Raw genomic sequence first — 21,833 nt, forward strand, 5'->3', positions numbered from 1 at the left:
TATGCTATGCGTAATACTTATTCACAATGCTATAATACTAACTCCTGGTGTCATTGGCATGGTTTCTTGATTATTAGTAGTGTTGAAGTCCTTGAGTTATACCGCTGAATTAGTGACATAATAAATGAGTGAAATTTGTTGTTTTGTGTGTAACAAATATGGTTATTTGCATTGCATTGGACAGGTATTTTCCAAATTGAGAAGTGGGGCTCAGGGCTGCTGGGTTCTCAGGCACTTCATGGGCTTATCTTCCCACCACCCCATGGTCCTCTTTTCCCCTCCTCTTTTCCCCAAATCCCCAGCCGTTTGCATCCTGACCTAATGCTTGCCCTGTCTGTGCTGTATGCTCCACGTCCCTCCAAAGAGGATATTCACCCTGGCCCATCACACTGCTACAGCAACTTCCTTCCCCACTTTGTCTTAATGTGCCTTTATATAAAGGAAGGAAGAAATGGGGCAGAAGGGGTGAGGTCCCTGTTCTGCCAAAAAAGTAAACTCAGGGCACACAATGTAGTCCGAGGCACTGGATGCACTGACTCCTCCCGCCCACCTGCTCAAAAGCTCAAAATAAACCTCACATGCTTCAGATCAGTGCTAAAAAACAGAGAGGGAAGAAGAAAGGGGAAAACAGGCACGGTCAAGTGACATCTGCTTAGGGCTGCTTTTCTTTTCAGCTTCCTCATCCTCCCCTCCCCACGATGGGCACGTTTCCCTCTGCAAAATACGTGCTCCCCTTTTTGAGAAGCTACCTTATTCTCTGGTGATCTGAAATCACTGCTCAGTGGTGTGGTCAATGGCAAACATAAGTCAGTGGAGTTTATTCATTGCAAATTCAGGAAACAGCTTGTCTTCTGCTATACACCAGGCAGGTAGCCACTTGCCACCACACCAACAGGTTTTCCTGCTGTAGTTCTTCTGTATCTGTATAGGAGATTTTATTTGCAGTTCATCTTCTGTATCCATATTGTATTAAAAAAAGAGGAGAGAGGAGGGAAGGGAGGGGAAGGGAAGGGACGGGACTAATGAGTTTTCATGTGAAAAAAAGGGCTGCAAGACTTGATTATAAAAATCACTGGGTGCACAAAATAAATTTTCTAAGGCAAATATTAGAATAAACTATATTTTAAAGGGTTTTTTTAATTTACAATTAATGACATTTCAGTTAAAACATATATGAAAATATCTCCCTGTTCATACCCTATGCTGCTGTTTGCAGAGAAATTTTTCGAACAGTAAGTAGGGAGTTGGGCAAGTAAGAAGTGAAAGTGTTTAACTAGGGGAAAAAATCATTGCCTTGTCAAAGCTTTTAGCAAAGTGAAGAAAATGGAGGGAAAAAAGCCTGAGAGATAGCTGCTTAACTTTTGCAAGAACATGAAAAAGAAAAAAAAAAGCTCTAAGGCTGTATTTTTACTTCTTTTCTTCCTTTATTTTGCAAAATAAACTTGAATGCACCAAATCCTACTTCACCCAAATCCATGACATATATTAATATGTAGTTTATGAAATCTGAGCCTCCCGTGAATTTAACAGACATACAGTACCAGTGTGTGTTCAGGTTTTTTCCTGAGTGCCCAATAGACTAGAGAATGTGCACGCTGCTTGACTTATGAAATACAGGTAGTTCAACAATCAGAAAGTTATTTCTTAATTTCAATATTCACATTTACGGATATATTGTATCCTGATGTTTGTACGGAGTAAAGGAACTGCTAGGGAAGCCCTAGAGAAACTTATATCTTAGATATTAACTAAATTAATATGTTAAAGAGTTAAAAAATTGCTTGGTTAGTATTTTCCCTCTTAGAATGAGACTGCTACAAGTGAGGATAGCACTCGATGTGTTACTATTTGTTGTGAAGTGATTTAATAAATGTTTAAAAAACTCACTGCTGCTGTCAGTGCATTTCTATAAGAAGTTACACCCTGGAAGACTTTCATGTGTGTGGTCTTGTATCTTAAAAGAAAGAGCCCCAGACACAAACCACTTTTCTGCTTCAGCTATACGATGGCGTGTGATCTTTTTTCCTCTCCTCAGAATGTCCATTTTGATTTGGCAGTGGCCAAAAATTGCAGCTAGTTCAAAGTCACCTACCATGAAACCCATATGGTGTACGCATCAGGCCTTCAAAGCCGATGATTGTGCTACAGATCTACTACAATTCTACAGTATTTGCTTGATCTAGCCTTGGACAATAAAACATTTATTTGGGTAAATCCACAATAACCTAAATTCTGAAGTAGGATGTCTTTTTATGATTGACTTCTAAAATGCCACAAAACTTAATGTTGATATAAATTTTTTCAGGAAACAAATTTCTTTCTTTGTAGGCTTTCCATTAAGCTGTACATTGCAGTAGGTTTAGGTGTCAAATGTGGAGTTATTTCTACCTTGACATCAATCCTGTCACTTCTTAACATAAAAAGTTTTTCAACAGAGCACAGACGCTTAAATTACTCCCTCAAATGAGAGGGAGCTAGCAGTAAAGCTTTAAGTTAATGTGTTTAAGCTTTGTATTATGGCTATTATAGAATACAATTAAGGCTGAGAAATACTAAAAAAAAAAATAGAAATACTAAAAAAAATATTAAATTTCCAAGGAAGTGAGGGAGATCAAAACCAGAGATGCTTATTGGTTTGGGGGTCACTCAGGCTTAGATGCTTACAATCTGTTTTTCTGTAGTGTTTAGCCTATGTTCAGAGCACGATTCCTCTTCACTCCAATGGCAGCTCCTACCCAGACACTCTGTCTTCTGCGTCAAAATCATTTTTCTTCCCCGTGACAGATCTTAGCTGAGCTAACTCTTCTGGCATGGCCTTACTTAACTTCTCTTCCTCCGCGTTTTTACTCTTTATGCAGTCATGGCCACATGTCAAGGCTGATGGCGCAGAGTATGCCTGGCTGGCCTCCCTCCCGGTTCCCGACAGCTCCAAATCTCTTGTTTGTTCCCCCACCACCCCCTCTCTACCGCAAGCTGGCCTGTTTGCAGCCCATGAACATGCCGATCAATCCATTGTTTGAACAATATGATCTTCTCAGAATTGGCCTCCCTGGGGTTGCAAATGCTGAAAAAGGAATTGGTGGTTTTGCCATTATCCATATTAGCCTGGATCTCTTCTTGCTGTCAGACCTCTTCTCACTCCTTCCTTGCCTCTATCTCTGTCCCTTCGTCTCTCTTTCCTCAAGTGGGAGACAGGTTGTGATTTTTCTTCCCAATTGCTCAGGCTGATATGATGGGAAGAGAGATTCTTACCTGTGAGTTATCAGTCTGAGTACTTGAAACACAGGGTTGGGGGAGCAGTGGTCTTGAGGGTCTTCTTTCCCCTACTAGGAATCAGAGAGTTGAAACTCTTTGCTTGGAAGTGGAGTTTGAAATGACCGTGGGTACTGCTCATTGCATATGCACAGGCATAGGTTTAAGAATATATATTTGCAAAGTTGTGGGCTGTGCCTAGAGCCAGCTTAAACCCAGGCCTAGGTTTCAGTTGGGCCAGAAGTTTGCAACTGAAGGCATTATTTTATCAGACAATTTAATAGGTGTTACTCTTACATTTGACTGCATTGTGTTAGGAGCAACAAGGAGTCTGGGATAGTAAATTTTAAGGACTAATGATACCCACATCAAATTTTAACAAACCTTCCAGTGTTTTCTTTGTAATCAGGGCAAAATGAATCATCATCCCTTTCTCTAAATTTTGCTCAACTTTATTCTACCTCTACTCTATATTTTATTATGAAGAATGAGCGACTTCATTTGAGGTACTAAAAATTTGTATTGAATCATGAAAAGAAAAAAATTCATCATTGCTTGCCAGTATATATTGTTGCTGGGAAACGAGTCACTTACTTACAAATATTTGGTAGTCAGCACATATGAGATAGATGCTGATTTTTATCAGACTGTTTCACAATTCTGTTTCTCCTGGTAGAGAACACGTGTCTGTTCACTTATTTCCTCTCTTGTGCTGGGGATGAGACTTGAAATTTCCTCCTTTTCCTTAGAGAAAATAATAGAAGGGTGTGGGGGGGGAACAGTATTAGGTTAGAGCTGCGGGTGGAAGCAAGCTAGGGCAGACTGTGATGGATTAAAAACTAGCAAGATTGAGTGAAAAACAGAAAAGCACCAGAATGGTAGCAGAAGGAGAAATAGTAAAGATCTACAGCAATCTGAGGATAGTAAGAGCTAGAAAACACAGACCCAGCATCTCCCAGACCCCAAATAGTCTTTTTTAATTTGAAATCAGATGTTATGGTAATCAGTCACACTATGACAGTGATAAGTTTTTGGTTTGATTGACCCTAACTCATTCTTCAAAGGCACCATGACTGAAAGCATGAGAGCTGAGTAATAATTGTAGTCTCCTTAATGTTGCCCTGAACTTGAGTAAGACCTATGAAATTATCAGATCATTAGTGGTTTACCATGTTCTTTTTTTGTGAACCTCAATATGTACTTGCATTTCTCAGCTTTGCAATATCTGTTCTATTAGCACTTTTGTATATAATGTTGCTATAAGTACTTTACATATGGTATTCGTTTGAGTTCACACACACACAAAAAAGCTTTTCTTGGTATTCCTTTGAGTTCATGCACACAAAAAAAGCTTTCCTTGAGAGCAAGGTATCCAGGTTTTTGTAATATGTCACTAGAAGAAAGCTAAAAAAGAAAGCTGAAGAAAACATTTGGGTGGAAAGACGATGAAATCAGTACCAGACGGGTGGCTGTTATGGTATCATTTTCCTTTTTTCTCTTGAGGTCTGCAGATTCATTCATGTCATTTGCTCTTGTGTCAACAGGCACACATTTCTTAGTTACAAATAGCTCTAATGGGAAATTTTGATTTTGAATGCATATTGATAGAGAGGTTTGAATTGCATTTAATTTGGGGACCAAGCAAAATGATTAAGAGATAAAAAGAACATTCCTGATCCATGAGATTTTTCAGATGAACTAAACCAGATTTGCAAATCATATGGTCCTCAGTAATGTGTCTGTTCAAGCAAAAATACAACACCAAAAACTACTCTTTGTTCTAAAGATTAAAAAATGTATTCTGCTTTTTGTAGGTCGTGACTGTCATGCTCCATTTCCTGATGTAAACACCCTTTTTTTTTCTTCATTAATATTGAGATTGGCCAGCACGCTATGCTGGCAATTAAAACCTGAAATAACTGTACCACTCATTCTCAGCAATATATGAATATTTGTATTCTTTCTCGACACTTCCTCTAGTTTGGTTATTTTCACGTGTTCTGAAATTGAAATTCAAAGCAAAAAATGTAAACTGTACACAACTCATTGACAACCACAAAGATCTTGAAGCTATTGGTAAATTTTTATAACATTCACTACTGAGATGACACATGGATGTCAGAGATCAGATATACCTTTCACCTGCATCTATTGAAAATATGCTGTCATTGTTTGTCATACATACTATTTGCCTTCAAAACACAGAAAATTGAAAGAGATTTGTTGAATAATAGCAGGAATATTTTTAGATTTTTTAACTTTTCAAACTGGATGTCATTTTTTAGGTCCCTGGATAATCAAGATAGGTCAAAGGATTATTTAAGAAAGGAGGCAGAGACAAGTGTATTTTTGATTTGTGTAAGTTTAAATGGCTCATAAGTATTGTAACAACACAATGATTTTTATCTCAGCTCTTCTGTGTGACAGCTGTGTTGGAATTAGATACATGAACAAAGAATGAAAAAAAAAGTTATCGATAATGACAGGGAAATTACTGACCTACTTGTGGCAGAGGGAAGACATTATGGTAAAGCTTGTTTTTAATTTGATTTTGCAGACCTTATGTACATTATCACGTAAACTCAAAGGTCTTGCTTAAATGAGGGTTTGTGAAATACACCCCATGTTCTATCATCTTAGGAAATTGGAATAAATTGTTTATTTTCAGTTTATCATGAACTCTTCATGTGGGGAGTAGAATTGAGTTGGAAAAGACATTACACTTTTAAAGATATAAAAGCACAAAAAGACCATTTAGAGAATGAAAAGTACTAAAGAACAGGACCAGTGTTTTTCTCTATCTTTTATACAGTGAGATTCCTTCTGGTATTGGAAGGGAGAATATGGACTTGAATTTTAAAATGATAGATCAATTTTAACCTTTGGTACAATGTTGACAAGGTGTGGTGTATACATCAGAATTGTCTCCAATTGCCTTCAAAGTTACTGAAACCTCCCTCTGCAGACCCAGCACTTTTCCTTGCTCCTGTTAGGTCTGAGGATACTGGTGAGATCTAGCACTGGAAAATGCCACCTATGAATTACAGCATATCTGGAGGCTTGCACATTGAAGTGGGATTCCAAGTCCGTTCCTTCTTCCAGCTGTCATGTAGATTAGGACCCCACAGTGTGACAAAGTCAACTTCTGGTCATGAGCTGTGTAATAAGTGCTCCACACAACTGATCCTATGGGCACAGGAAGAAGAAGAAAAAAGAGGCAGCAATCATCCCTTTTAATCTTACCTTGCCCTGCTCCACTCACTTGGTGAATCTTCTCCTCTTGCATGCTTTCACTCTCCTCTGTTTGACATGCGTAGCAAAACCCCTGGGTAGAGTGAAGGTTGCATTTACTTTGCCAAGGATTTTGGCTGATCAAGTCCAGTACCGTGTTTAAGAGTTTGACCTGGTGTCTGTGCAGTGAATGCTACACATGGAGGATGGATGAATTAATGAAGTATCAAGAGGCTGGCTCATACAAACTGAAAACGAGCAATCACTGTGGAACAAGCCCAGGGAAGTCAATAAGCATGAATGGCTGCGCTTTACAGTGCTGAGCTCCCATATTTCTCATTTGTCTGTTGCCATTCTTGTTAACTGAACTATTTAACTTACAGTATGAGCATATTTAATGCTTTAACTTTATTGTGGTGGCAGCAAGAGGCATTTTTAGATGAGGCTTGCAACAACAGCAAAAGTCTCTCCATGTTGTTTCCAAGTGAAGCTTTCCCATGTAATTTTAAACTCCAGATGTTAGTATTTTACTGTTAAATTATGCTTTGTCAAAACAAAGACCCTTATCCTTACTTTTCATTGACTTTCCCTTACAGGTACTTTGGTGACATCTCTGCTTCAAAAAAGAACAACGTATAGAGGTAAACACCCAGCCAACTTGTGCATTCAACAATTTATTTTTGCTCTTCTCCAGTTTTACGTTGGTTTGTTTTGTTTTAAATTATTTTTTTAAAGTAAAATAAAAATGGATTATTTTAATATATCCTTAGGATTAGACTTGGTCAGGAAGCTATTTATTAATTCCAAAATGTTATGTTACTTCTAAATTGTTCTACGTCTTATCATGTTAAATCCAAGCCCCTTAGTATTCTCCCAGGGTAAAAAGGAGTCAGAGGGCCTGCCAAAAACATCTCAATCAATTCTCCCAGTGATATAATCGTAGCCTAACTGGAAAGTGGAGGTTTGCAAAGGTGTCAGGACTCCCAGAAGTGAGGTCAGCAGTGATGGAGTGTGAAGCTTGATGGAGGAAGTTTATAAAAGCCATTGAGTCTTATTATGTGATTCCTACCACGTTCTGCCCTGCCTCATGTCTTCCTAGAATAGCCAGGTTATTAGGGCACTAACCCCTGGTGTTGAAGCCCAAAATTCAATGAATACTTAATACAATTTATACAAAATAGAGCTGCTCTAATAGTTGAGATTGAAAATGTTCCATCAAGAGTAATGGATAGCCTTGAGGGCTTACTGGGGAAAGGCTGAAGCTGAAATCTTTGCTCTAACTCCAGGGGAACAGAACCTGGACATGGGTCTCCTGCCTCCAGGAAGATGCTCTTGTCACTATGCCTTTTGGTTATTCTGATATGCATAGTACAGTCTTCCTGAACAAAATGTCTGTATTTGCTGCAACAGATGTGTTCTCTCCTACATGTTTTGGAATCAATGAAATGACATTTTCCAATGAAAATTTATAAATGGAAAACTTGGGCACTTTAAACTGGAAGACTACTCAGGATGGAAAAAATGGGATCACAAGGTAACTGCAGGGCAGGCACCATATTCTTCCAACATGTGTGTTTTCTACCTTCTCTTCACTTGTATAATGATGCAGCTGCCTACCTGCTAACAGTAGGGTAAATTGGCACTGCTTGTCTCCAGACATACTTCTATTAAGATGTACTCCTTTTTCATAAGTCCCCTTGTACTTCCTCTAAGTTGTTTATCTCTGACTTTGCTAATTTTCTTTCCCCTCCCTGAAGAGATCCATTTTTATTTCTCATTTTTTCTTCCTGCATTGTCTCTAATGTTATGCTCCTCATTAGCTGAATGTCTTCTTGCTTCTCCATCAGGAATGTTCCTACCTTCCAAACCCAAGTCCCTTCTCATCTTTATGATGAATCTCTCTTTTTCTGTGTAGTTAGTGAGACTTCTTAAGTTTGTCTTTTTACTCCTTATTATAAAGAAGCCTGGAATGGAAGAAAAGTGTGTACTGGCAAAGGCTTGGATGTTCAAAGCTTTACTTAACAGTGTTCTAGCATGTAGATGATGTTTGTTCTGACATCATGACATGAAATTCCTACCATCCTGAAATCTGTAGTTCATTGGGCTTCTTGTTTTATAGGAAGCTCTCTGCTGAAAGATTTAAAAGCACCCTGATAGCCTGAAAGTAATTATTTTCTGGGACCACCAGCTCTATTTAACTTACATACTTTTGATACTTCCTTCTTGCTACTGGTGAGGGGCAGAAATAGGTAATCATTTTCACAAACACACTGGAAAACAGTGTTGGAGCATCTTTGTACATTTTAGTGGCCTAAATAATTTTGTTATTAATGCTGAAAATTTTGTCACTTTTGCCATGAAATTGCACGTGGCTTGTGTTTTTGCCATGATTGACAGAGGATTCTTGCCTGGAGCCAGCTGTTTGCCTACCGTGCACCACAGAAAAAGTATTTGAGATGGGCCTTGGCTATCACATTTTTGTGTGATGTGCACTCTCATATACATGTGCATATTACACAAAGAACAGAAGAGCTCACAGCAGCCCCCAAACGGCATCTGTTCTTTATAGTGAGATAAAGAAGCTGCAGAAGGTTTGTTGAAACTTGCTGATGCTTGTTGTCACTTAGCAGGAAGTGTTTAGGAGTTTGTGAAGAACAAAATTACAATTTGTCAAATGTTGCAAACCTCAGAGTGATTGCATACTATTTGATTTCACTGATGCTATAAATAGGATTTCACTTTTGGGGATTACAAAATGACCAATTTTCTGTTTAGTAAAATATTAGAGTTTGAGTCTTTTTTCTCCTTCGTATTTTTCCATAATCTAAAGGGTAAAATTACCATTACTTTAGTAATCCATAGTATTCTTCTGCCAGCACACATTAATATGTGAAATCCAGACATTATTTAGCCTTCTGCAGGATGAGATGACAAATCCCGCGCTATGATGAGATGTTTTCACATATGGTGGTAGTGCCTTCTATCATGGCTAATAGTGTCTCATCTTCTAGTCCTCCCTGAAGTACTGAAAAGGAAAAATATCAAAGTGTGAAGCTTGAATCAAAGGCCATTTTGGCCAATAGGAATAATTTGATTCTCTCAAATCTTTGTCCATTTGGGCCTAGCATAATCATCAATGAAGATCTATATGTGTCCTCTTCACCTGTGGCCCCATGGAATAAGGCAAGTGTTTTCTGTTATGGCTACAGCTGCCAATGGGAACCATCAAGTAAACACACTGTGAAAGCTGGGAGTGCTTTTGTCTTTGGGGAAAACATCACGTGTCTTCAAATACTTTAGGAAGGAAGTTCTGCAAATAAAGGATGAATGGGTCATTATATTTTTATGGTAAATTGTGAATACTGTTTTACTTTTAAGCAAAAGTTGTTAAGCAGCAATTTTATTGTGTTTCCTCACATGTAGAAAACTAGTGTTTATTTTCAGCAGAAGCATAAAACTAAATTCATTGAGCTATAAGGAATAAGTAGGAGGTGAATCCCTTTGAGATTAGAATATGCAGAAAACAGTATTTTCCAGGACTAAACATGTTAGTACAGGCTGTTTATGATACATGTTTAAGAGTTGTGAGCTAGGTTTATAAGCATGACAGAAAGACAATGTTGTACTGGACACCTGAACAAGATGTTATGTCTCAGGGATATCCTTACCTACTCCCCTGACATTAGCTGAGCTGGCAGAAAAATCAAGAAACAGATGGCAAAAGTTGGAGCTTAGGGCACAAGTCACTGCTTTTGAAAGACTGCAGAGATCTTCCGAGGAGCCCTCTCTTTTCTTGCATATTATTGAATAATGGGTGACCTCAGTTGAAATTTCAAGTGCTGGCAATTAAGTTAGACCACTTGAGATGCAGATCAGATGCAGATGACTCTTTTCTCAACTGTTGTCTCAGGTCATGCAAATGGAAACAGAGATCAGTGAGGCTTTTACCCCCCAAGGCTGGATGATAAGGCTGCTCAAGCTCTCTCCTGGTGGTATGTGACCTCTTTCTCCAGGCAGCGCGGAGGGGAGGGCTGCAATCTTCTAAGTGCTTCTTCTAAAGCCACCCTTGGTTACATTGAGTCATTCACCATTGTCCATAACAGCCAGATATACTTGTTTTTCTCTACTATCAAAATTAACGGGCTGGATGGAAGCAAAAGCTGTCAATGCATTACTGACCAGCTAAGCCTGCCTTAAATTGAGCTTTTGCCAGGAATGGAATAAAGGCAATCAAAGGTTTGTCTTTTTCTGAAGCACAGAAAACAGGCTTTCAGGTTGAAATGAATGTTTAGAAAACATTCTTTTCCCTCTTCAACTTCTCAGGAGTTTTCAGATAATTCTGTGTTCCAAAGCCACTTTGGATCATGCATGTAAATTAAGTCCACCAGCATCTCTTAGAGCAGTATAGAAATGGAGAGTGAGTACAAGTGACTAAGCCACTTTTGTTGCTTACTGACTCTAGAACTGGCTGAAATAACTTTGCAGCATAACTCAGGAAAAGTTGTGTAGAGCTCTTTGTGAAGAGCTACCCGCATTCTGCAGAAAACAGCAATGACCAGACTACTGGACAGATAACACACAAATGTATGCAAGACTTTCCTTTCTCTTTTCCGCTGCACAAGACAGACAGGCTAAGGGAAGTGCCAACAGAGACTGTAGGTAGCAAGAAGAGACAATGAGGTAACAAGACATACATGAAGTAGAAGACACAAAAAGAACTGGCAAAAAAAAAATTATGTTTTTTATTATTTATTTAGAAGACTTGCTAAAAATCTAAGTATTTCAATTTCCTCCTAATGACAGACAATTTTCAAAGCAACACATTAAGTCAGAACTATAAGTAGTGGGAACGGTGGGTAAGTATACTTCTGCCTTGCACAGATGAATAGGTGTAAGACCAATTTGCAGTTTAGCACCTCTGGTGTCAAGATGGACAGTCAAGAGCCTCCATGCAGTATGGCTCTACTGTAATGAAAGATTTTCCTGTCACTGTTAAAGAACTCCTTATTCAGGCTGCTATTTCGAGCTTGTTGGTTGTATTTAAATTCAGAAATATTCAATGGAACCTTCTTTCTGAGTACAAAAACTTATTTTTTAAAATATGCATTTTACTTACATTGTACTGGTTTGTTTGTTTGTACAGGGTTTCTATAAGGCATTAGGTTTTAAGCTCATTCCGTAACATGCTTTTTGGTATCAGCACCTACCTCCTCCCAAGAAACTGTTGAAGTCTATAACCAAAGTAAAAGCAGAAGTATGGTTGAAAGTTTCAAGTGTCTATGGAAAAAAACCCTTGCCTCCAGGCAAGGATGTATGTCATTGAGTTTGAAAGTGTGGTAAACTGGAAAGAAAATGAAGGCAAGTGAGTGCCCAGACCTGAGTCATGTCAACATAAACCATTTTTGACTAAACCCTGACTGGGCAACGCTCCCTCAAGCCAATATAAACCATTTTAAAGTTGCCGTAAACTTGTCCTTTGGCAATGAGCTAACCAAGATGAGACATATCATGAAAATAAAGGGATTGGGGCAAAAAGTGAGCCAAGTCTATATGATAGCAGGGATATTTGCAATTTAGAATTCATTTTCCTTTGAGTGTATACTTCTTGAACTGTTTCTGAAATTCAGAGACTGCCAAACTTTACTTTACAGTTGAGATTGTGCCATGGGAGCTAGACCAAAAGTTATATGGAACTCCAGGAAATTCACAAAACTCAGTGTAATGTGTGTACTTGTTTTTCTTCACAACACTAGAAATTGACTTGCTGGAAGAGGAGTAAAGTAACATAATTGTAACAATAATATAAAGGTTATGGCTCAGAAAATGTACACAAATCACTGCCCTTTTATTTCTTTCTGATCAGTCTGATCAGTGAATGAAGAACAACCAGTAGCTGTTAAGAACCTAATTAGAAATAAGATATGTGCAGCACACAGTACTTGTGCTTTGAGGATGCTAGCAGCTTATTAGTTTTCTTTAGTGTGTTAGTCTTACTAACTGCATGTGGTTACATACACTGCATGCAAGTTAGTATAAGTTTTATGCCTGTATTGGAGCATGTTTGTAAAAAACAAATGCACTTTATGTTATATAAACTGTACACAGATGTGTCCAGAATCCATCCCTGGAACAACAAAAGTGAAGTGTTCAGGTTGTTCAGCCAGTCAATTATGACTGAAGTACTTTTATTAGAAGTGAAGTGTGTAGTTTTCATTGTCCTGGTCAAGAATTGCTGTACAGGTTTTACAGTCTTTCCAGGAAGAAGATTGCCTCTATCCTGAAAAGTTTGTTTTTAAGGCTATAAGTAACAGAAATTAAAAACTTGCATGGAAATAAAGAAGTCCCAGAGTGGGAGTCCCTCTTGTTCACACTGTGTTGTTTATGAAATTCCAGTTTTGTCAGTTAATTGTATTTTTAATAAATCTTCTAATTCAAAATCTGTGAAGATGCTATTACAATGAGTGCTATCTGTTTACTTGTCATAAATGATGCTATTTTGTCCTGCAAATTCAGTTATAAAACACAACTAATTAATATTAGAACAATATATCTGAATGATTCAGAAACTTATTAGAAGGTGCAATGATCAATGTTAAACTCTTATAAAAAAAGGAAATTAAGTACATCATAAAAAAGGGATTAATGCCTCTTTACCTAAAATAGGTTAGAAGTATACTTACATTTTACAGTATTGTCTGGTACACCTAAAATACTTTTCCATTGTAGTACTCTGTTGTTAATTATTTATTTTGATCCTTTCCCTTTCCTCAGGCCCTCATGATAATGCATGAAGTGCTGTTACCTTCACAAAATTTAGCTTGCTCAAGTTCACACTGACTGTGCTATATCAAACCTCTACACCTTGGGGTGGTGCCTTCAAGGAGTGGACTGTGTGGGTGGTGGATGGGTTGTGGGGTATATGCAGCGATGACACAGAAAATTATTAATTGATAGCCAGGCCAGAGGATGAATATTCTTTAATGAAGTGTCCCCATCTTGGACTCATCTTAGAGGTGGTGACTGCAGTTACAATGATAAGATGATGTGGAATGTCCTCAAATATAGCATCCTGTGGATGACCAACTTTTTTTGGTGAGATGGTAAGACATTAGTTAGGAAGATTAGGGGTAGAAACTAATTCACATTGTCAAGAATGGAGATAAATATTTTACCAGGATTAGTTTCAGAAAATGCTGGCAGTCCAGACAAGGCAGAAGGCAAGAATAAAAAGTAAATAGAACCTAATCAACCTTTTTACCAAATAAACAGATTATTAGAATATTAACATTGACTACAAAAGCAGTGTGCTTGAGGGGAAAAAAAAAAATTAACAGGATTTTTTTATAAACTTTGGGATTGAGACTCTTCTTCCTCCAAGTGTGCAACTCCCATTAACCTCAGTTTTGCTGTGGACTGAGGACAGGGCAGTGCCTAACCTTTTACTGTCACTGCACAGTCAAGGTGCTGTTGGGTACTGTTTCAGTCAAGGATCTGTCAGCATTTCCTATGGAATTTATACCTGGTCTATAAAACACACTCTGCTGCAGGTTGATATACAGTCTACCTCCTAAGGAGTCATTACGATCTATCACTTCAATGATCTGCTGATAATGGGGGTGTATCACTTATGTGTGTAATGGGTCTGAAAGAAACGGGTCTATTGAAATTGCACGGAGTCTGCAGAAAACGGCAGGGAATCAGTGGGAGTGCCTGTACACTCCCTGAAATCCTTGGGGGCCATTATAACGCGGGAAGAATATTAACAGTCTTCAAATGGGAAAGCCTGTTATAATCTCTTTCATTAATCAAAGAAAAATCAAACATGCCAAATCTGAACACCGCGTCGTCTAGACAATGGTAGGTACAATTCAGGCTTTTTTCTGACATTTGCTAAAGGTTGGTTGATTTCGGCATGGCCATTCCAGAGCCCTATGAACTCAACTGGTGTTTTTCCAGTTGGATTTGGCTCTTGGTCTTTGCCTCAAACTCTTTTCTTTCATGTATCAGCTATGTTCATGGGCTGCTTCTATGCATATATGAGAGCTGTGGGTAGCACGGGTGAGCTAAGGACAGAGCAACAAACCTTAACTCTGAGATTCCTGGCTGCTCTTAAAGCAGTAGTGTTGTTTTAACATCCTTTCCTATTTCATGAGCATGCAGCCGTAGACATAAATATAAATATGTCTGTCTTTGATAAATTAAAATCCTAACAGGTGTGTGAATCCTTGCCAAGATAGTTACGAGCTGGTCAGTATATATTGCTTGCACTTGGAAGTGGTACATTAGAGAACACTTGACGGTTTCACTGCTTTATAAATAGATGGATTTGGCATTTCTGCAATCATTTGCAGAGGGTAAGAAAGTAATAAATGGATAAAAGTAAGTATAGTTCATGTTTCAGAGTCTCGTAGATGAGATTAATTGATTCCAAAACCTGTTCATCCCTGTCATTAGCTTTTCTGATCTTTTGTGTCATTTTAGGTTTGATAGGAGCAGCAGGGAGAGGAAAGATGTTCTACTGCTGCGGGTGCTAGTCCTAGACCTCAGAGACCCCAGATCAGTTTCCTTTCCTGCCATAGACTTCCTGCGTGACCTTGGGCAAGTTTCTTAGTCTGGTTGACATCCAAAAAAGCACTTAGGAACCTAAAGTGTAACTCAATCTTAATTTAGGCATCTTTGTTCAGGAGTGCTCCATGAAAATTCAGCCTGCTTAGGCGCCTGAGAGGACATAGATGCCATGGTTTTGGCTAGGAAAGAAAAGACAGACAAAGATCATTTAAATGAGTTCAAAGGCACCACTGTCCCCAGATGGGCTGAGAATAGAAGTAGCCTCATTTGCAGCCTATTTAGAAATGACAAATCAGTTATATCCCTGAAGGTCCTGGTCTGCTAGGTGTCCTCTGAGTGCCTGGTGTGTGCAAAGAGTATTGAGTCCAGCACAAAGTGTGATAGTTTTGGCAACATGTATTTATATATATATTTCAAGCTTGGAAGGAGAAAGACCTGTTGTCCACCTCTCGTGCATCCTCCCAGTGGATATAATGCTCTGAGAAGTGGAAGGAAATGGCTTGTAGGTTCTTTTCAGTATGTGGCATTTAAAATTTACTACTTCTTACTGTGGTCTACTCTGGGATAAGAGAAGATAATTGCTGTCCCTATTGTGGAAGCTGTGTTGCTGTGCGGGAAGGACAATCAAGATTCATGAGAGGAGAAATCACACATGTAGGACAAGAAATGACAGCAAAGCCTGTGGTTAGAAGGCAGAGCTCTTGGTTCTGCTTTCTGCTTCCACAGAAAATGTTTACCCATTTTACCGATGACTGTAGTGAAATGTAGGGAAACTGTCCCTGAAGCAAGGTGCTGACACGTTTTGTGTTGACAGTGAAACACCAGAGAGTAGGGTTTGAGCTGGGGGACAGGAAGGTCTTAGAGCCCTTTTCTGAGGTTGTGGAGAGATGGGAAAGCATCAGAGAGGACAGCCTTTTGCCAGGCACAGCCTGTTGGGCTGTAGCTGTTACGGACTGTTTAATCACAACTCTTGCTAGGTTTGATCTACTTCTGGTTGTTCTTCTCTACCTCCCCTCTGAGGTGAACTTTGGGAAGAGACCATTCCTGAGTTCATGTCTGGGCTATGTCTAGTGCTCATTCACGTACCAGAGCCCTTGGCTCTTCCCTCCCAAGATCACAGACTTTATTTGCTATGTTCTAGCCAAACCTTGTTTTACCTGCTCTCTGCCCTGATGGGTCATCTTGCGCTATGTCCTTCTCTTTTCCCTCACTGTTAGTTTGGTGATGAAGAAAATTTTAAAACTCTGAGACATGAGCTTAAATTCTTCAGATTTAGGAGTGCTTGAAGTCTAGACCTCCTGGTTTCCAGGCAGGTGTGCTCTAAATATCTTTCTGCTGCCATCCTGCTGTGTCCTCTGCTACCTTTATAAAAATTCCATTTTCTGTATGTGACGTCTTAGTCTAGTCCCAGATTTGCAGCTCTGAACCTGCAAAGATACCAAACTCAAAGATGCCTTTAGACAGGACAAGTAGGACTTGAGAAAACTTTCGAATTTAGTGTTTTGTGTTGACTGCTATGAATCCTGTTGTAAAAGCTGGGTCTGGTTTTCATTATATCAAGAACCTGATTCTGGGAACTATATGCTAGGGCTGGGTGCCAAGTTATGATTATGTTCCTCTGTCTCTGAGGTTTTGGCTTGTAAAATGAGGATGGGATAACTTGCACTAACAGTAACTGTGTGACTGTATCTTAAGGTAGGACAGTATCATTTAAGCACTGTATGCTGCTTGGATATCAAAGTAACAGGGTCTATGTAAGAAGGAAGGATTGTCCATTGAAATTGAGAGAGTTTCATTTATCTTACACTGTAAAATAAAAGCCCTTTCCTTCCCTTTCCAAGCATTTCTTGGTCTAATATAGGAATGATAGAAATCAATCAACGTTCTAGTGTACAGCAAAGTGCCTGTTTACTACATGACCCTTCCAAGTGATCTCAGAAGGATGAACTGGTCTGACAAGAATTTTTAAAAGCTCTTCATTCTGGCCACTGCATTTTTTTAATGGCCTTGTCTCCCTTATAGTACCATTTTTCTATCACGTCATGTATCCTTTTAGATACATCTATGTTGGAATCTTTGCAGCTTATGCAGACACTTATACTAGCACTCAACTGATGGCAATGTACCTGCAGCAGTATGGGACTGAGGGTGAGCTTCACCATCTGGGTGCTTATAAAGCTTTCTGACTGCACTTTGCAGGTGGCCTTGAACTCCAGTTTTCTGTAGCTGCACTTATAATAAGCTTATGAGGGATGTTTGGCTATATCTGCATGAGGCTTAGCCACTGCGGTTGCTTTAGACTATGACATACCATTTAATGTGGGTCCCTTGTTAAGTGGCCTTTTGGGGTGGTCCCTTCCAGACCAAGAGTAAACAAAAGAAGTAATCTTTTTTTTTTGCCCACACTGAGTAATAAAAAGAGCTCTTTGGCTAAAAACTATAGAGCCAAAACACATCACACATTTTAATAACATTCCTGCTCATAATAGCATGACTTATACACCCAGATGGACTTTGAAATTAGACTGGACAAAAGACCAGGAAATGTTCTTTTGGGAACAAGCCTGTACTAGCAGAAATGGCTCATCTAATAGATATTTTCCATTTGTGATGTCCATGAATCACAGTTCCACCACACATATCTTAAACACCAGTATTTCAGAACCACTTGGCAAACGTATGACCAAATTGAAATATGTGAATATCAATGGATTAAGATGATTTCAAGATAAAATCACAGAAAATAATATCCTTACGTATTGTATTCTAGCCAAAACACTATGGTCTTTGGTCAAGATATCAAATGTTATTAGTCTTAAGGGAATTTTGGAATGAAAATTGGTAAATGTGGAGCATTCTTTCCATTCCCCTTTATTTTCTAAGAGTTTCCTTTGTATATAAAAATACGTATGCAGAATTTACATCTATTCTTGGTGGACCATATATTCTGACTTGGAGATAAACCAGCCTCAAATCACCATATAAATTTTAGAAACCATATTTCTCATCATTTTGGATCCCTAATTTATCTATAATATTACACAAAGTGTGAGAACTGTGATTTAGCAAAAGTGTGACTGGATTGCTCCATCCATTAATTCTTGCTGTTACAGCTAAAAAAGGTTGGGCACAATATCTAGAACTTATCTAGCTCACCTATATGTAAACAACTGCAGAATAGATGTCAGCCTCAGTGCAAGTTGGTTTTGTGTCTCTATACTCAACAGAGGGAGAAGTGTATTTGCAGCGTCTTGGATCATCTGACCAATTTTGAGCAAACCCCTTACAACTAATGAGCTGCTGTCTAAAAATTCCTGTTTCTTTCAGTGGAGGCTGTAAAAGCTGTTTATGCAACTGGTCAGATGCAATATGCAAAATCAGGTAAGATGGGACACCTTCTATCCCAAGAACTTTGTGCTTTTGCAGGATACTGCAGCTCATGAATTTATGAACTTGAGAGGCTTTACATGTTAAGTGTCCTCTGAAGCAAGTGGAAAACCTAACTGATGAGGGTACCTGTCATAATGATACCACAAACATAAGCCTGTGCCTTAAAGACGTAGTTTCTTCTGTAGCTTCTTCAGTGATGATCTCAGCTTATATTAGAGATGAGATTAACCCTAGCCTAGGAACAGAGATCTGGAACAGATCTTCAGCTGGTGAAAACCACGGTAAGGCTCCATTTGAAAGCACTGGAGTGATGCTACTTACCTTGGCTGAGGGTCTGTTCCATCTGTTGTTGTTTAACTGTAGACAGAATGACATCTCTTTGTTTGACAGCTACCAGAGAGATAATCATAGCAGGCATATCTCTCTCTGGAGATGGATCTGTGCCCAGGTTATCAGTATTCAGATATATCATCAGATTAACTTTGAGCTTGGAAGCTTGGAGTTGTATTCTGTAGATTTTTTTTTTCCCCAGTACTGTACAAGTTGGGATCTTTTTTTCCAAAACTTTTAAAATAGATTAATTTGTTTTGAGGCTAATTTCATCCTTGAACTTTCTGATTCCTGCTTTCAATAATTCACATTTAAAACAAAGTGAATCATTAGCCTGATCTCAGCTGTGTTGAGATATGTTACTTTTTTTAGCAGTGATTGCAATTATTTCTGTTGTGTGGTCACAATGGTTGGGTCCTGTGCTCCAAATTATTGATCCAATTGGACCACAATTCCTCTCTGAGTTTTCAAAATGGTTTTTCAGTTTCATATTGAGATATTCTATGGCCAGAAAAGCCTTTTCAAGGCTCCTGGCATTTATTTTAAGTGATTGTAAAGCAGGGCAGAATTGCACACTGTTTCTTTTCTATTGCTCTCTCTCTGTACCTGCAACATTTAAGGCTGTTACCTGTGAAAGTAACCCTCTTGCATGGACAAAACTTTACTAGCTGTAACCAGAAGGCATGTTTCATTTTGCTTCTTGAGATGCTCCAGACAGATTTTTGAGAACTTAAACAGAAGCTGTGGTAGAGGGACCTTCCTGTCCCTCTGAGATCCAAAAAAAAAAAAAAAAAGTTGTTCCAAGGGTTGTTTCAAGGGTTTTGACTTTCCTCATCCCTTGGGCAAAACTTACCAGTCTTTCTCCTCCATTCCTTCTTGTGCTGGTTTTGGCTGCTATAGAGTTAATCTACTTTGTGCACCATAGGCCTCTCAGACGACCTCATTGAGTCCTGGTCTGTTGAGAGAGATGCCACTCAAAGCAGTCATCAAACCTTTTTCCCCTGAGGGAGCTGCTGGAAAATAACACCAGGTGTAGTACTTTGGATAACTGGCCTGAACAGTCAGTGTATGTCTAAGTAAGCTCATATGTTTTAGTAGCCCTCATTTTCACCACACTGATGTCCCTCCCTTCAGCGTGAATCCATCACAGTCAAACGGTATACTTCTGATGACAAGAACTATCAGCTGGGAGAGCAGAGGGAGAGATGAGATTTTTCTCCTGTTCATACAGTACTTACGTATTTTTAGTTGGCATGGCACTTTAAAGCCAACTTTACAAACTCTCTTGTGATAAAATATTAAGATAAAGTATTGCAAGGGTAGGAATAATGCACCTGTCATTTTTTCCCCTATACTGGAATTTAATCCAGTTCCCTTTTATGCAGGATCACAATGAAAATGTAAGGTCCTAGAGCAAGAAAATTTAGGAGACGTTCAAAATGGTGTGTACCCACAATTTTGGGGTTCTAAGGATGTAAGTCTACTTCATCTGAGAATGCTTAAAAATGCAATAATTTTTTTCTTCTTTGTGTTGACATTTTGGTACAATTGCTGGCAGCTAAAGTAACCATATTTCTTCATATTTTATATTGTCAATGTTTGTTTCTTTGATTGATTGTAAAAACTGTGGAAAGTTTTAGGGGAATGGATCTAATCACTCCCTGAAACTCACTTTTCAACTTCAGAGAAAAAAAACTATTGATGAATTTTTAATTAAAACATAAAAAATCAATTTTCAAAGAACCTTGTAAAAAAGAAGACACAAGAATTTTGCCTGTGAAAGCACAAACACAAAATGGGAAAGTAATTTAGGGCTTGCAAACCAAGGGGAAGGATAGCATTCCTGTGGAAAAGAAACAACCATTGACATTTCATTCATCCTCTGTTCCTGACAGACATGGAGATGAAACTCTGTTGGGGGAAAAAAATAAATAGAGGTCTGAAGAAACAGAATAATTCTACAAAGCCATGCAGAGGTAACCAGAGCTTAGATAAGCTCATACGTTGACCTTTCCCTGGCACTGTACTGCAGATATCTGGTCTCTCTGGCTATGCCTACGCTGCAGAACAAGTGTTATTTGAAGAGTGGGCACCATAACATGCAGAGGAGCCTACTAAAACCAACCGAAACTCTCCTTCAGCCTGCACCTCTCCTTCAGCCTCTGTGCCCATGTTTCCAGAACAACTGGAAGGATAATGGAAAGGTTTTGAGCTTGAACTCTCATGGTCACGGAGCTGGGATTTAGCCAGAGCTCATTAAAGGCAGTCTTTGCACCAGTTTCCCTTCCACAAATGGAGATAGTTGCACTTCCTTACCTCATGGAGCCTTCAGTCAGGATCTAAAAGGTGTCATCACTGACAATAATCAGTAAAAATCTCAACCCCTAGCATTCATTAAATTGGTTCTCATGGTCAAATAGATAATCAGCCCTTTTTTTTTTTCTGCTTCTAGTCTCAATTTACTCTTTCACTTCAGTGCCTAAAAACATTATTGAACTTTCTTTAACCTGATGAAAAAATCATGTTCTTTTTCTAAGCAAGAAGCAAACCAACCAAAAGGCTTATCTATTTATTTATAACTTCTCCATTTACAAGACTCTTTTTGGCAATATGGCCAACTGCTATCCTGATATGATTGTAGGAAATATTTATAATTCCATTAAATGAGACTGATTAATCTTGACTTGCTTTTCACCAAATTTTCTATAGTTAGATGATGGACTTTGGAAGCTAATCATCTCAGAGAAGAGCTGCTACAGGCTAATTCATAATACATTTTGCATAACTTGGCTGTTGATTTAAATTTTAAGATTAAGTTTTCTCTGCTTTTTCATGTCTTGCAACAAACATTAGAATTCATGCAGCACATGTGGAAGAAAATTCAAGAGGATCAGCATGAAGAGGTGCTTGTTCTTAAAATCATTTGCTTCCCCTTGTTTTGTTAGAGGAAAGATCTGACCTGTAGCTGTACCTCCACACTACTGCAGTGATGGTCGGAAGCCTCCAAGACTGTGTTGGAATCGTGAGTTGAGGGTGGCTGCTGGAGCGCCCATAAATGTTCT

This window comes from Haliaeetus leucocephalus, unplaced genomic scaffold (genome assembly GCF_000737465.1).
Source record: "Haliaeetus leucocephalus isolate CR32 unplaced genomic scaffold, Haliaeetus_leucocephalus-4.0 Scaffold598, whole genome shotgun sequence".
NCBI classification, from domain to species: domain Eukaryota; kingdom Metazoa; phylum Chordata; class Aves; order Accipitriformes; family Accipitridae; genus Haliaeetus; species Haliaeetus leucocephalus.